Consider the following 14,085-nt stretch of genomic DNA (forward strand, 5'->3'; position numbering starts at 1 on the left):
ATAATGACAGCATGTCATTTTCTATCAAAAACTCTGAGTTCCACTCCAGATATAGTTAAAACATTTTTTTCATTAGTTTGCACGTGGATACGAGGAAAAGTGATGAATCTAAAATTTGTTAAAATGGCCCTCGATCTTTTAAAGCATGCCATTTTTCTGTGGCTTTAAGTTGAGTATGAAAAGTACGAATAAAAGAGGGAATTCATATTAGGGGAACTTGGTAAGTTTTGGTTTGAAATTGGATATATTAGACATTTCAAGTGAAGCGTATTTAAGACTTTTAATACATGATAAAATAGACTAAAGGTTATTTTACAAAACATTATTTATTTTAGGTTATTTTATCAAATATTATTGTTAATTAGGCTTTTTAAGCAAATTTCCCAAAAAAAAAAAGAAATTGACAAAAATAAAGTTGTAACATATAATGCATGAATCTTAACATAATGAATTTCATAAAGTCAATATAAATAGATAAATTATCATGTGGTGAATGCAAAGATGAGTCCATATCTTGTTAGCCAATTAATATATAAAATTCAATGTGCATTTAATAAATGTTGTTGATCACCAACCTACAATCTCAATAAAAATGTATCTAACACCTATCTTGTCTACAACCTAATGCAGGATGGTCAAATCAACTCAGTCTGCGGGTGCCGTAATTTAAATTGACATAATGATTGCAGATTCCTTACGCCTTGTCAAATCACTCAATCTTGGAAGAAGCGACGATAACACCGCCTACAGCCGCCAATTACCCACCATGACTACTTGTCTTGATGTAGGTCATGATTTTCTAATGAAAAGAAGAATGATTAAGATTTGATAGGAGCCGGTCCCATTAGCCAATCAAAGAAGAGATCAGAGGCACACTAACCCTGATCGACATCATGATTGTTTTGATTGACAAGACATACTTCTAGGAGAATTAAACCTATTTCTCTCGATAAATGGAAAGATATGGCCCCCTCCCCCCAAAAAAAATAGAAAAAATAACTTATTAACCTAAAAAAGATACATTTGTAGCCTCCATGGTCAATAAAACTTCTTTCCCAAAGAAGTTGAAAAAAAGACTATGCTTAGTAATTGTTAATGTCTACAATTTGACACTAGAAGGAGGGCTACTGTGTAAAGCAGCCTCATTTTTCATTAAAAAAAATAAAAGAGAGAGAGAGAGAGAGAGAGAGAGAGAGAGAATGACGACAACTAAATGAAGAGTCATCAGTCACGGTTCCACCATGGAAAGCTAGTCTCACACTCATCCTAACAAAACTGAAGCCCACACATTCTCCTTAGAATGCAAGACCAAATTGAAATAGGCAGCCCTTAAATACTATTACAAGGGAAGCTATCAAGAAGCTAACAAATGCAGTCAATAGGCTGGAACAAAATCAGGCTCACGCTTCCCCACTTGATACCAAGGTGGAATTCCCAACTAGGGAAAAAGCAAGGCGACTCACCACTAAGAGATCCCTCTACTTTTCAGGAGAAATCCTCCAAAAGTCAAATTGATGAGGTTTAGAACCCTCATCTAGCAACATAAATAGTCACCAGAAAAGCAGGCAGTATGTTCAACTAATTAGGTTCTCAGCACTCTCTAACACCCTAAGGAATACTTGTTGACCTGAACCTGAAACCCTCACTTGAATAAGTAGAGATCGAAATAACCTGAAAGCCAGAAGTAAGGGAACGACAGAAGAATACCTCAACAAAGGTCACTCCCCCTTCATAGAAGACAATCTCATCGAATTTTTACTTGAAAAGCTGAAAATACCACATTTGACCTCGTATGAAGGGAAGGAGATCCCTTTAGCCACCTGATAAGTACACCTCGTGGATGGAGCTACAAGGAGCGAGTGATGCCATCATGTTTTGTGCTTTTCCCTTGACCTTGGGAGACAAGGCTCAAATGTGGTTCAGAAGATTGTACCAAAGGTCTGTAAAAAATTGAAACAATCTAGTCACGGCATTCCTGGTACAATTCATGGGCTCCAAGACCAGAACCGCACCTAAAGAGCGACTAGTGGTCCTCTTTGGACTAATACTGGGATGAAATTCTGGTGGTCTGTCCATAAAGATGGACCTCAAACGTATCACAAATTTCTTAATCAAGCGGAAAAACATGTAAATGTGGAGGATTAAACCTCATTCCACAAGCCAGGCCAAAGACAAGAACTTCGACAGAGTTCCTGCGCTTGAAAAAAAAATGAAGGATAGGAGGTATAGGGACCACCCTAAGGCGCACTCATGCAGGTTCCATGAGTGCCACTGGGGAGTTACTATCACATGCACCCTAAATTAAAACCTTTACTTCTTAAAACTAATTTAGTGGTAAAAGTAAGGATCGATCCCAAGCGGAGTATGTGGCTTAGTTTTATGTTTCACAAACAGTAATTGGTTGTTTTGAGTATAAAGCAAACTATTCAAATTAAATTATCAAAATTAATCACAAGAACATACCTTGGTCCAAGTCAACATCTGCCATCAAGATTTCACAACTTATCATCGATGCAAACATATATTAATTCATATTTTGAATATTCACCATTGGAACAATTTTTCTATCTATCCTCAATTATAGTTAATTAGAAAACAAGCACTCTAACTAACCCTAATTACTAAACAACCTCAGACAAGCGCTAAAGATTTAATCTAGCAACAACATTAATAACTAGAAAGATCGATGAAGCTAAACAATACAAGCACAAGCGGTTGCATTTAATTTAGTCAAACATTCTTCCGAAGATTCAATAATTTCTAACGCAGTAAATTATTAAACCCTAGTTGCTTCACAAGTTAAATGGATCAAACAATTATGAATTTGATGTTTATCTTAGTAGTAGATTGCAATGACCAATAAACCACAAGGCCTTCTAGTAATTAAAAATATCAATCATGGAAATAAATATAGAAGAACATTCAATACTCAAAAACATGAATTAAAATAAGAAAACAAATTCGATCTCACATTTAAGCTTCAACCTCCTTCGACCAAGTACAAAGGTTTAGCAATACATCATGAATCTAAGAGAAAAATAGAGAAGAGATGAATGGGGGTCGTGATCTCTCTATTTCTAGACGATCTAGGGCCTATAAAGCGCAAAAGAGATCTGTCTACTTAAGTGTTCGATTGAGATTAAGAAACTAAACTTCGTGCACCCGAAGTAAACCATGCGATCGCACAGTTCAAAGGGCTTGATCACATAGAAGAAAATTTTCAGCCCTTGATTTTTCTAGAGGTAGCCATGTAACCGCATGGTATTGAAAACTATGCATTTGTTGCATATTAGCCCTCGGACTTCGTTTTCTTGATTCTTGACTTCTTTTCTCTTTTTTTTCTTCTTCCAATGCTTCATATCTTCCTCCAATTAGTTTGCAAATCTTTCACAACTTTGTTTTGCCTTTTGGTTCATCTTTTGGATATTTACTATTTGATCCCTAAACTTTCATTTTTTTTCACCTTGGTCATTTTTCACTTATTTCTTCTAATTTCCTATGTTCATCCATTTGTAACCTAAATAAACATATAAAGGTATTGAGTACATTTATACACCAGTTAATCAGAAAAATGTAGTATTAATAAATGAAAAACATAACAATTTATGTTCTTATCGCAAACCCACTAAAAACTACCCTAGAAGAAGTCTTTACGCAAACAAGGAACAATGAAGTGTTTTGCAGGCCCATGTATCAAAAAAAGTATCCAACAGGAAAAAACCAATGTAAATAATGTCAATATCATATGTCGACAGGGCACAATACGGATGATTGTCGATACCTAAATGAGGAAGTAGAATCCTTGATTCGACAGGGATCATCTACAAGAATTTGTGGCCATACCCTAAGAAGCCAACCCCATCCCTAGCAACCTCACCAACAAGGACTAGGCTAGCGAGCTCATTCAGTCGTCCAAGATCGTAACCCTCCTTCCCAAGCTGAGATTCGGATGATGGTTGACGAAAACCAGTACATCGAAGGGTCTAGAAGGGAAAGACGTTGACAAGCACATAGTGTCTGCATATGGCAAAACTACAAGGTGAAAAGTTCAACCCGATAAGGTGCTAGATCCTGAACATTTCTAGTGTTCCGAAGAAGATTTTCAAGGGGTCCTACAAGACCAGAGTAATGCCTTGGTAATAACAATGGACATCGCAGGAGTACAAATGCATCGAGTACTCGTGGACAACGAAAATTCGATCATCATACTGTACACTTGAACTTTGAGACAGATGGAGATCTCGAAACGTTATCACCAGCCATATCCTATGAAACTACATGGATGTTTCGAGGACCCTATTGAAGATTGAGGTTAAATCATTTTACTTGTAGAACTGCGTAAGGTCCCTCACCAAAGAAGAATCTTGGCAGACGTCGTAGTAGTCAATTTACCCTTTAATTATAATGTCATACTTGGAAGGCCCATACTACATGAGTTTAAAGTAGCTACATCAATCTATCATTATTGTATGAAGTTTCCTACCCCTATCGAGGCGATATCATGCGTGAGATCAGTTAGAAGCCACAGCATGCAATATTGATTAACCCAGACCTCAGATCCATATGCTAGGAAGTGAAGAAAATGTGCGAGCCAGAGAAACAAGACTAAAGAGACCCATCGTAGCTGACTTATCTAAGATCGACGTATCAGAGAAACATTGTCGAAAGCCTATGGATGACCATGTATCTTTCGATGACAAGGAGACGGATCTAAATCTTTACCTTGGGGCTTTACTAATCTTGGTATCTATAGCTGGAGTCACCATACCTAATGTCTTGGTTGACATTGAAAGTGCCCTCAATATACTCTATGCCAGCGTGCTCAAATGGAAATTTCCATCCATTTCTTGCAGTCTTATTCAAACATGGTTCTTGGACTAAATAAGTCCTAACTAGTGCAAAATGGTTGATCAAGCTCACAGTCAAAGATGGTAAAGTACTATGACGAACTAAATTAAACGTCGAATTTGAAATGTTTAATTCAGCTTCATCCTACCACACTATCATGTGGCATCCTATGTTGTTCAGCCTTAAAGCTATTGTGTCTCTATACCATTATTCACTAGAATTACCTAAGTTTCATGGTGTATAAGAAATGAAGGGCAATAGGGATCTTGTCAAAAAATGCCAGATAAAAATTCATTACATCAGCTAAAATGTGTGCACTCTCCCAAGTGTGTACATGGTGTACCCACTTGAAATCAGCCTCAGCCTATTGGATCCACATTTAAGACTTAAAGATAGGAAACCTATGGAAGTGTTGGACTAAGTACCAAATTGTCGAAGGAACTCAAAGTATGACACTCAGGATTAGATGATAAAATTCCTTCAACAGAACCTTGATGTCTTTGCTTGGATTCAAGAACATATGGAAATAATTGATCCTAGAATTGCTTGTCACAAATTAAATATTGACCCCTCAATTCGGCCAAAACAGCAGAGATGCTACCATTTAAATTTGGAAAGGTACGAGGCTCTGAACAAAGAGATACAAAAGCTGCTTTACAACCGGTTCATCCGAAAAGTCAGATATCCTGAGTTGGTTGCCAAAAAATTATGAAGATTGAGAGTGTGCATAGACTTCACAGACCTCAACAAAGCGTGTTGAAGGACAACTTTCCCTAACTAAGAATAGATTAGATGGTTGACGCCACATCTGAAAACAAGCTACTTAGTTTCATGGACGTATACTCAAAATACAATCAAATATCCATTTATGATCCAGATCAGGACCATATCTCATTCATCATTAATCGAGCAGGTCTCTATTGTTACAAGATGATGCCCTTTGAGCTCAAGAATGCTGGAGCCATATACCAACTTCTTGTAAATTCCATATTTGCTAGCAAATTGGTAAGACAATGGAGGTGTATGTCGATGATATGCTAGTGAAAAGAAGGAATGCCAGGGACTTTCAGTAACACCTTATCAAGATGTTAGAGATTCTGTGAAAATACAGGATGAACCTGAATCGAAAAAGTGTGCCTTCGGCATTAAGATTCCTAAGCTACATAGTGAACCATTGGGAGATCAAAGCAAATATCGAAAAAATACGAGCCATTATTGAAATGAAAGAACCAACAAGACCAAAGGAGGTTCAAAGCCTAACCGAAAGAATAGCTGCCTTTAGATGCTTCGTATCAAAATTTATGGACTAGTGCAAACCATTCTTTGATATGTTACAAGAAGAGAAGAAATTCGAATGGACCTCCAAATGTCAAATCACTTTTAACGAGCTAAAGAAATAGTTAGCTTAGCCACCAGTCCTGTCCAAACCTAAGACAGGAAAAACCTCAGTATTGTACTTAGCCGAGTTAGAACATGGAATCAACTCTGTTTTAGCTGGGGAAGAAGAGGGAAAAAAACATCTCATCCACAACACTAGTAAAGCTCTCCATGAAGCCAAATTTCTTTACCCCTCACTAAAGAAATTAGCTTATGCTATCGTCAAGGTGCCTAGAAAATTAAGACGTTACCTCCTGGAACAACATATTGAGGTTTTAACCAATTATCCCGTATGTAGAGAACTAACACCTCAAGTCCGATAATGAAATGGGCAGTGGAGCTCGACAGTTTCACATAGGTTACTGGCCACATACCTCCATAAAAGGTCAGAACTTTACTAACTTTGTGGTAGAGTTTAACATTGAGCCGATGGAAAAATTATTACAAGATACTCCTTGGGAGCTCTACATGGATGACTCCACTAAAAATCGATCAAGAGTAGGAATAGTCTTGATTAGCCCCAATCAACACCTATTTTGCGAAGCCTTACCCTTCAATTTCAAGACTTCCAATAATAGAGCTGAATACGAAGCACTAATTACCGAAGTAAGTATGGACAAGAAGCTAAAAATTACTTGCCTAGTAGTTCTATAGTGACTCACAATTGCTGGTCAACTAAATCAACGAAAACTATTAAGCTAAGGAGGATTGGATGAACAGCTACGTTCAAGTTGTTAAGTAAGAATTCAAGAACTTCCAGTCTATTTAGGTCAAGCAAATTCCACAATCCCAGAATGATCACACGGATAACTTAGCCTAGTTTCCCAAGAGTGAAGAAGTTGAAGAATTCGACAATATCCAAGTGGGAAGAATCCTGTGCTTTATCATCAAAAGGGTAGAAGCCATATCAATGGTAATAAACCTGAAGCCAACTTGGCTAGATGAAATCACATTCTATCTAAAAATGGGGGCATGCCCTGAGGATCCCATTGAAGTGAGAAGACTCCGAATCATGTCGGCTAGGTACACCTTAATTGATGATGCTCTCTACAAATGAGGGCATTCAACCCCTTTGGTAAGATGTTTTGTTCACAAAATATTTTCTTTCGATTTAATACACTGCAAGTGTACGGTTCGTTAACAAGTAATAAAGTGGAATTTAGAGTTTCGAGTACCTTCCCACAAAGATTGAATAGTTCAACTTTATTTACTGTACCCTTAACCGGAACGAAATTATAAAAATCGAAATTTTAACGTAAGAAAACCCTAATTTCACAAACCCAATTATGGAAAACCTTAGTTTTACTAATATGACTATTGAATGTTTTAAAGACACAACACGATGTATCTAAATGAATTTAAATGCAATATGATGATTGGAACGCGAATTGATTTTACTCAATGAAATTAAACCGCACTAGAGTCACGAATTACTATGTAATGATCACTTAAACCCAAATTTTACAACCTGACAACACGATTGGATTAATAACAAATCAATGCTCACAAATATATCCAACACACTCTTTCGAGCAATATCAAACCTATTTTTATATACCACCAACCTATATCTCTATGACTGATGCATATAAATAAGAATGCATGTAGTTTTATAAGCGATTAACAATTCATGCAAAGCATAGAAGTATATTTCTATCCCCCTATTGGACCCTACGATGGTTTATACCTCGTCAAATCTATTTTCCTTCTCTCAAATGCAACTACATATCACACAATTACGTGCACTTAATTATGGAATAAATTAATGTATATAAACCGTTCAATTAATCAAATATGCGTTTAATTGTCAAATTGCAAAAATAAAAATCTAAAGATCACATTACTCTGTTCATCGATCTCCTAGTACAAGAAAATCTAACCTAACATGGAAAACATAAAAGAATACATGAATTCTTGAAGATAAAACATCATCGGATTATAGATACGTGTAAAATCTTAATAAACTTCATGAAATCCTTTGTTAATCACCCTCAAATTTGTCTCCAATATGTGTTTTGCTCTCCTCCAATGCATTCTAACCCTAATGTTGACGAGTCTAGGCTTTTATAACACGTTTCCATCGAGTTCAAAAAGAGTTTTAGCATAAACAGGAAACTGCATCGTCGGCCCCTAACTTTTGCCTATACGACCTCATAGGTATAAACTTTTTTGGATTTTCAGCTTCTGTATGGCTACTTGCAACCGCATAGGTATGACCTATGCGATTGTATAGATCAAATCATCGATTGCTCCTTTGATTCAACTTTTGGTTATTTGCACTTTGGTCCTTGAACTATCACTTTGATTCATTTTGGTCCTTTTCGCTCCATTTTCTCGTGAATTCCACCATGTCCATCAATATTCCCTACAATCCAAGAATAAAATGAATTTAAACCACAATTCAAGCATTTTGTTCGTGATTTAGTCATGTTTCTTAGTGATATAAGTGCATAAAAATTCACTTATCAAACCCTCCAAACTTGAACTATTGTTTGTCCTCAAACAAAATAGTAATCTTAACAAACATGGCTTAATAATTTGCCATGTCTTAGGGTTGGACATTAGTATTTGACATCAGATCAAAATTTTTAATCGTGCATGAATGAATCAAGCTTTACCTGTTAAGTGCACCATTGACGTGTTTGTGTGAACTCGTGCCAACATATCAAGCTCATGATGGATTTAATTCCGGCTCGGAGTGATTAATTATGTCCTCACCTCACTCGAGAGATACACAACCCCTAAACTTATTCTTTTCCCTCAATTATCCCGGGGTTGTGTTTTAAATCACGATTTTAGCAACTATAATTCTTACCCTCTCTTAGTTTGGATAGATCTTACTATCACAAGTTCACATGTCAAGAAATGAAGGCTCTTCTAGATTTGATTGCTTCAACCTAAGATTAAACTTAGTTATTTGCCTCGCTTCAAAGGTGTAATTTTTTTAACCGAATGTCTAAGGGCTTTTATCAACAATATCGTGTCCTTCAAATTTTCAATTTTTTCTCCTTTTTTTATTTATTATGTCATCCTCTCATTTGCTTTCTATATAACCCCTTGTAACGAGCTTTGGGCCGGTGACTACCAAACCAATCGGCTTTAGGCTACCAAGTTTTACAACTTTGTAGGCTTATTCACTCAAGTTATACAGGCATGATCAAATGACTTTTTATTAACCTCTTCCCTCTTGTTTTCTATATGGCCCTTATAGCGAGCTTTGGGCCAGTGACTCCCAAACCAGTTGGCTTTAAGGCATCAGATTTCAAAGTGTCCTTACAGGCTTACTTGCTCGAGTCATAAAGGCATGGAAAAAGGTTTCCTATATTTATAATCCAAATTAATGCCCTTTATTATTTTTCTAGACATTTGGTCTCTAAAATCAACTCCCAATTTAAGACTTTTACCTAGTCTTCACTTCAGCTGTCTAGGCAACCCACACAACAAAATTCATGCACGAAGCCCTCAATTATCTCATTGTCCTCCTATGATTGTTAAACCATCTCCAAACTATCTTAAGGTGGTTTACTATTTCATTCGGTAGAGGGTTATCAATCTTTATGTGCTTGCGTTACAAACCTCAATCACTAACTCAATATGTAAACCATGAGTGCGTGAATAATAAATATCATGTACTTCACCAACAAGTATTATTTAATACATTCAGGACCATACTTTACTAGTCCAATAATCACATCACAGCAGGCAAAGCTATCAAGCCCACACGAGCATGCAATGAACTTAACACGACATATTGAATAGAGTCCTATTATCACTCATCAAGCACACAATATGCGAATAGTATGCTAATGTATTGATGGAATGTGATAGATTCAAAACAGATTACATGCCAATAGTTTAGTGTCCAAAATGTGTTACCATTCAAAATATGCCATCACTGAAAATATACCACCACCCCCCAAACTTATATAGTACATTGCTGTCAATGTGAAAATTAAAATTTTAAAAAGGCATAATTTGGAGGACAAGTGCTAATTAGAAATAACAAAATGAGTTAAAAAAGACTCCCCTGATCATTGTGGTGGTGGTGATTGAAAATTGGGTCCCGCGGTTTCCTCTCATGTGGCGATGAGAAATGGGCCAAGATTTGCCGTAATAGGTCCAACTGCTGACCTGCTCTGCCTGCACGACTCTCATCATGTTACACTGTGCTCTAGCTCTTTCCTCCATGCTCCGTATTCTTTCCCAAGTGTCATTTACCCTTATCTGTATGCCATCCACTCTGTCCACATACACACTTAGACGCTCATTCATAGTCTCCATCTCCCTCCTAGCTGATCGGGCCTCCTGGTAACCAGTTTGTGCCATGGTTTAGGTGGTACTGAGATCACATCAGGCTGTCTACATATCAGTCATCAAAGCCTCTAGAGCTTGTTGGATACCCTATATGTCACGGTTGGTCCCCGTTAGAGTCACAAACGTCTGAGGCAATAATTGTATATCAACTCCCATCAATGGTGGAGAAGCCTATGGCATCTCTTCATCTGCAGCTGCTTGTCCTACCACAACTTGTTGTTGCCTACGCAGGTCATTTTATTCCTTCTCCCTATGTTTTATTTTGGCTCTATCCTGAGCGTCCAGTGTAGTACACTTTATAGGGAAACTAGGTTTAGCAGGTGCTTTCCCTGGTGGGATAGTGAGACTAATTGCTTTGCATATTCCACTGATGAGGCTGGAAAAAATCAAAGAACTGTGCCTATCTCCCAAAGTACCTAAATTTTGTATCTGGTCATAGTTGAGCGTGGCAAGATCGATCTTATTTCACCGAACTAAGTGATAGATGAAATCGGCTATAGGATCTATGAATGTTATTTTGTGGGATGTTGGCTCGATATTGTGGTACATAACTAGCCACAGGATGGCTATTGATGGTGTTAGCTCAATTTGGTGCCACTCAGTTGTTTGGAGTGGCCAAGCATTCTCTCGCCCAAATAGGACCTCTGCCACTTCGCTCCAGTTAAACTCACCCGGGATGGGGGTTATGCTGTTCGACGTAAGCTGATAATAGTCAAGGATAACCTCGGGTGAAAACTTGATCCACTGTCCCCTAAACCATGTCTAGTGCAAATGATCAGAGTCCGATGTATCAATATCAGCATTGAATTTCGCATAGAACTCTCCAACCTAATTCTCATATACAGGGTGTGGCTATTATACTATTTTTTCCCATCCACATCGCTCGACCAAAGTGACTAATTCGAAGCCAGGGAAATCATCCAATTTTACTAGTCACTCTGGGATAAGTGCCCACCGACTTACAACATTGGAATACCGGGTTAATGTTTTGGAGTTTAGGAATCTTTGTATTCTCCATTCGAGCTCTCTAGTGCAAGCTGTCCCAAATGATGTTCTGGCTTTTTCCTTCCCTTTTGAGGGTCTTTTCGTCGCTATCCTGTAAGAGGAAAATTTTCAATGTCAAAGTCACAAAGTGTAATGAATTATTCATGAAGAAAAATAAGAAAGTCTACTGTGACGCATGAACTCCCCAAACTTACTTCACGATGCATGTTTATCACATTGGTATACAATATTCAAAAATAGAGGTTCATGATGGTAGAAATGTTGCACCAATTATAAAAAATTGACAAAATTACAGCTAAACATACACCTTTAGAAATTTTCAATCATGATTGAGTGAGGACTTCCGCCCTTGGGCATCATCGAGACATATCGAAATTTTCCTGGGCAACCTCCAGGCATATGGAAGTATTCAATGTAATCTAGCACATATTCAAATTTAAAGTTGATCGGAGGTCGTTTGTTGAGGTAAATGAAAGGGCCAAGTAGCTAACGTAGGATGTCGTGAACTAGCCATGTCATGTCTACGTGTGTGCAATTTGGGTATTTTGTTTTTGACAAACCCTTTTCTATGATATCTCGTCACCCATATGGCACTTAACTCAATTGGAATGCACCATGAAAGCAAAGTTTGCAAAATTGCATAGTACCCATTGCTTAGGCATTTCATCGAGCATCTAGCGTGCATTATATAGTTTTCTTCATTTTTAAAATACATAAGTGAATATCCGACCCTTTTCCACACAACAATTCACATGCATAATAACAAGTTCCCTACTTCAACAAACTCCCAAAAATCAAACAAAAGAACACCAAACTCTAATTTGCAAGATAGGGTTGAAAAGACATACCTTTGAATTTGAATAGAATTGAAGGAATAGAGTCCTTTGCACACTTGATTTGAAGAGATTTGAGTAGTTTTGTGTAGTGATCCCTTTGTATTTGGATGAATTGGGAGGTGTGTGTCGTGAGGTAGTGATGTTTTGAGTGGGAGAGTTGTTTGTGTGTCTCGTGTATATGGGGAGGGTGTGTGTGATGTGTGTTTAAACTAAATATTTTTTTCGAATTTGCTCTATGCAACCGTATAGAACAAACTCATGCGGTCGCATAGAGTATGGAATCAAGGCCGTTTTAGGCCCTGACCATATACATGTGACTGCATGGTCGTTTAGTCTATGCGATCGCATAGACTAAATGTCCACATTTTTATTTTTATTTTTCTTATGCATATGAAAAATAATTAATGCAATTGATCTCCCAAATAAAAAAATTGTCTTAGCTCAAATTTGTCTTAAAAGTTGGTTTTCAATTAGTGAATTTGCCAACTTTCCACGCTCTGAAACTTTTCCAAAAACAAATTTTAAACCATATGGGTGGGGTGTAGACCATAGACTTAGTGCCAAAACTAATTTTGAGCTTGTATTCCCTCATTGAACCTTGAAATTTTGAAAAACAAACTTTTACCTCGAAATGCATGAATTTCAAACTCAATCAATCTTAACTCGTGCTCAATGCCTAGGGACTCGCATGAATAGTACTTAAACCCTTTTAAAGTGTATGGATGATTGATGATCTCTATAAAAAAATGTAAACATGAAATTGAAAAATTCCTATGCTAATATAGATAAGCAAATTAAACCAAAAGGATACAGTGGGTTGCCTCCCACCCAGCGCTAGTTTATAGTCGATAGCTTGACTTTTCACTTCTGCTTCAAGTGGGTGTCCCGAGTTGAATGGTAGACTTTTGCTTGGAGAAGTCACCACCATAATAGTGATTCAGCCTTTGCCCATTAACTGCGAAGGTACCTTTTTTTTCATGGCTTACCTGTATGGCTCCATATGGCAGAACTTTTGTGATAGTGTAAGGACCGGACAACCTTGACCTTAATTTTCCTGGGAAAAGTTTGAGTCTCGAGTTATACAACAAAACTTTTTATCCCACTTCAAATTCTCTCCTTTAAATGTGTAGATCATGCCACTTTTTAGTGCGTTCTTATAAAGGTTCGAGTTTTCATATGCTTCTATCTTGAATTCATCTAACTCATTGAGCTACAGTAAACTTTTTCACCAATGGCCTTCAAATTTACATTTAATTATTTCATAGCCCAGTATGCACGGTGTTCTATTTTTAGTGGGAGGTGGCACGCTTTTCCAAAAACTAGGCGGTATGGAGACATGCCTATCGGTGTCTTAAATGCTATCCTATAAGCCCACAATGCATCGTCCAATTTTTTAGACCAATCCTCTCGGGAAGAAACTGTAACCTCAAGTATTCTCTTCAACTACCGATTAGACACTTCAACTTGCCCGCTGGTCTGTGGATGATATGGAGTTGCTACACATTGTTTAACCCCATATTTACTCAATAATTACTCAAATTAGCGACTGCAGAATTGTTTGCCCCCATCACTAATTATCGCCTGTGGTGTGCCATATCTGGTGAAAATGTATTTTTTCATAATCCAATCATTGCCTTCGCATAAATGGTTGGGCTTCCACCACTTTAGACACATAGTCAATGGCTACCAAGATATACTATTTGAA

Source organism: Olea europaea, chromosome 3 (genome assembly GCF_002742605.1).
Source record: "Olea europaea var. sylvestris chromosome 3, O_europaea_v1, whole genome shotgun sequence".
NCBI classification, from domain to species: Eukaryota; Viridiplantae; Streptophyta; class Magnoliopsida; order Lamiales; family Oleaceae; genus Olea; species Olea europaea.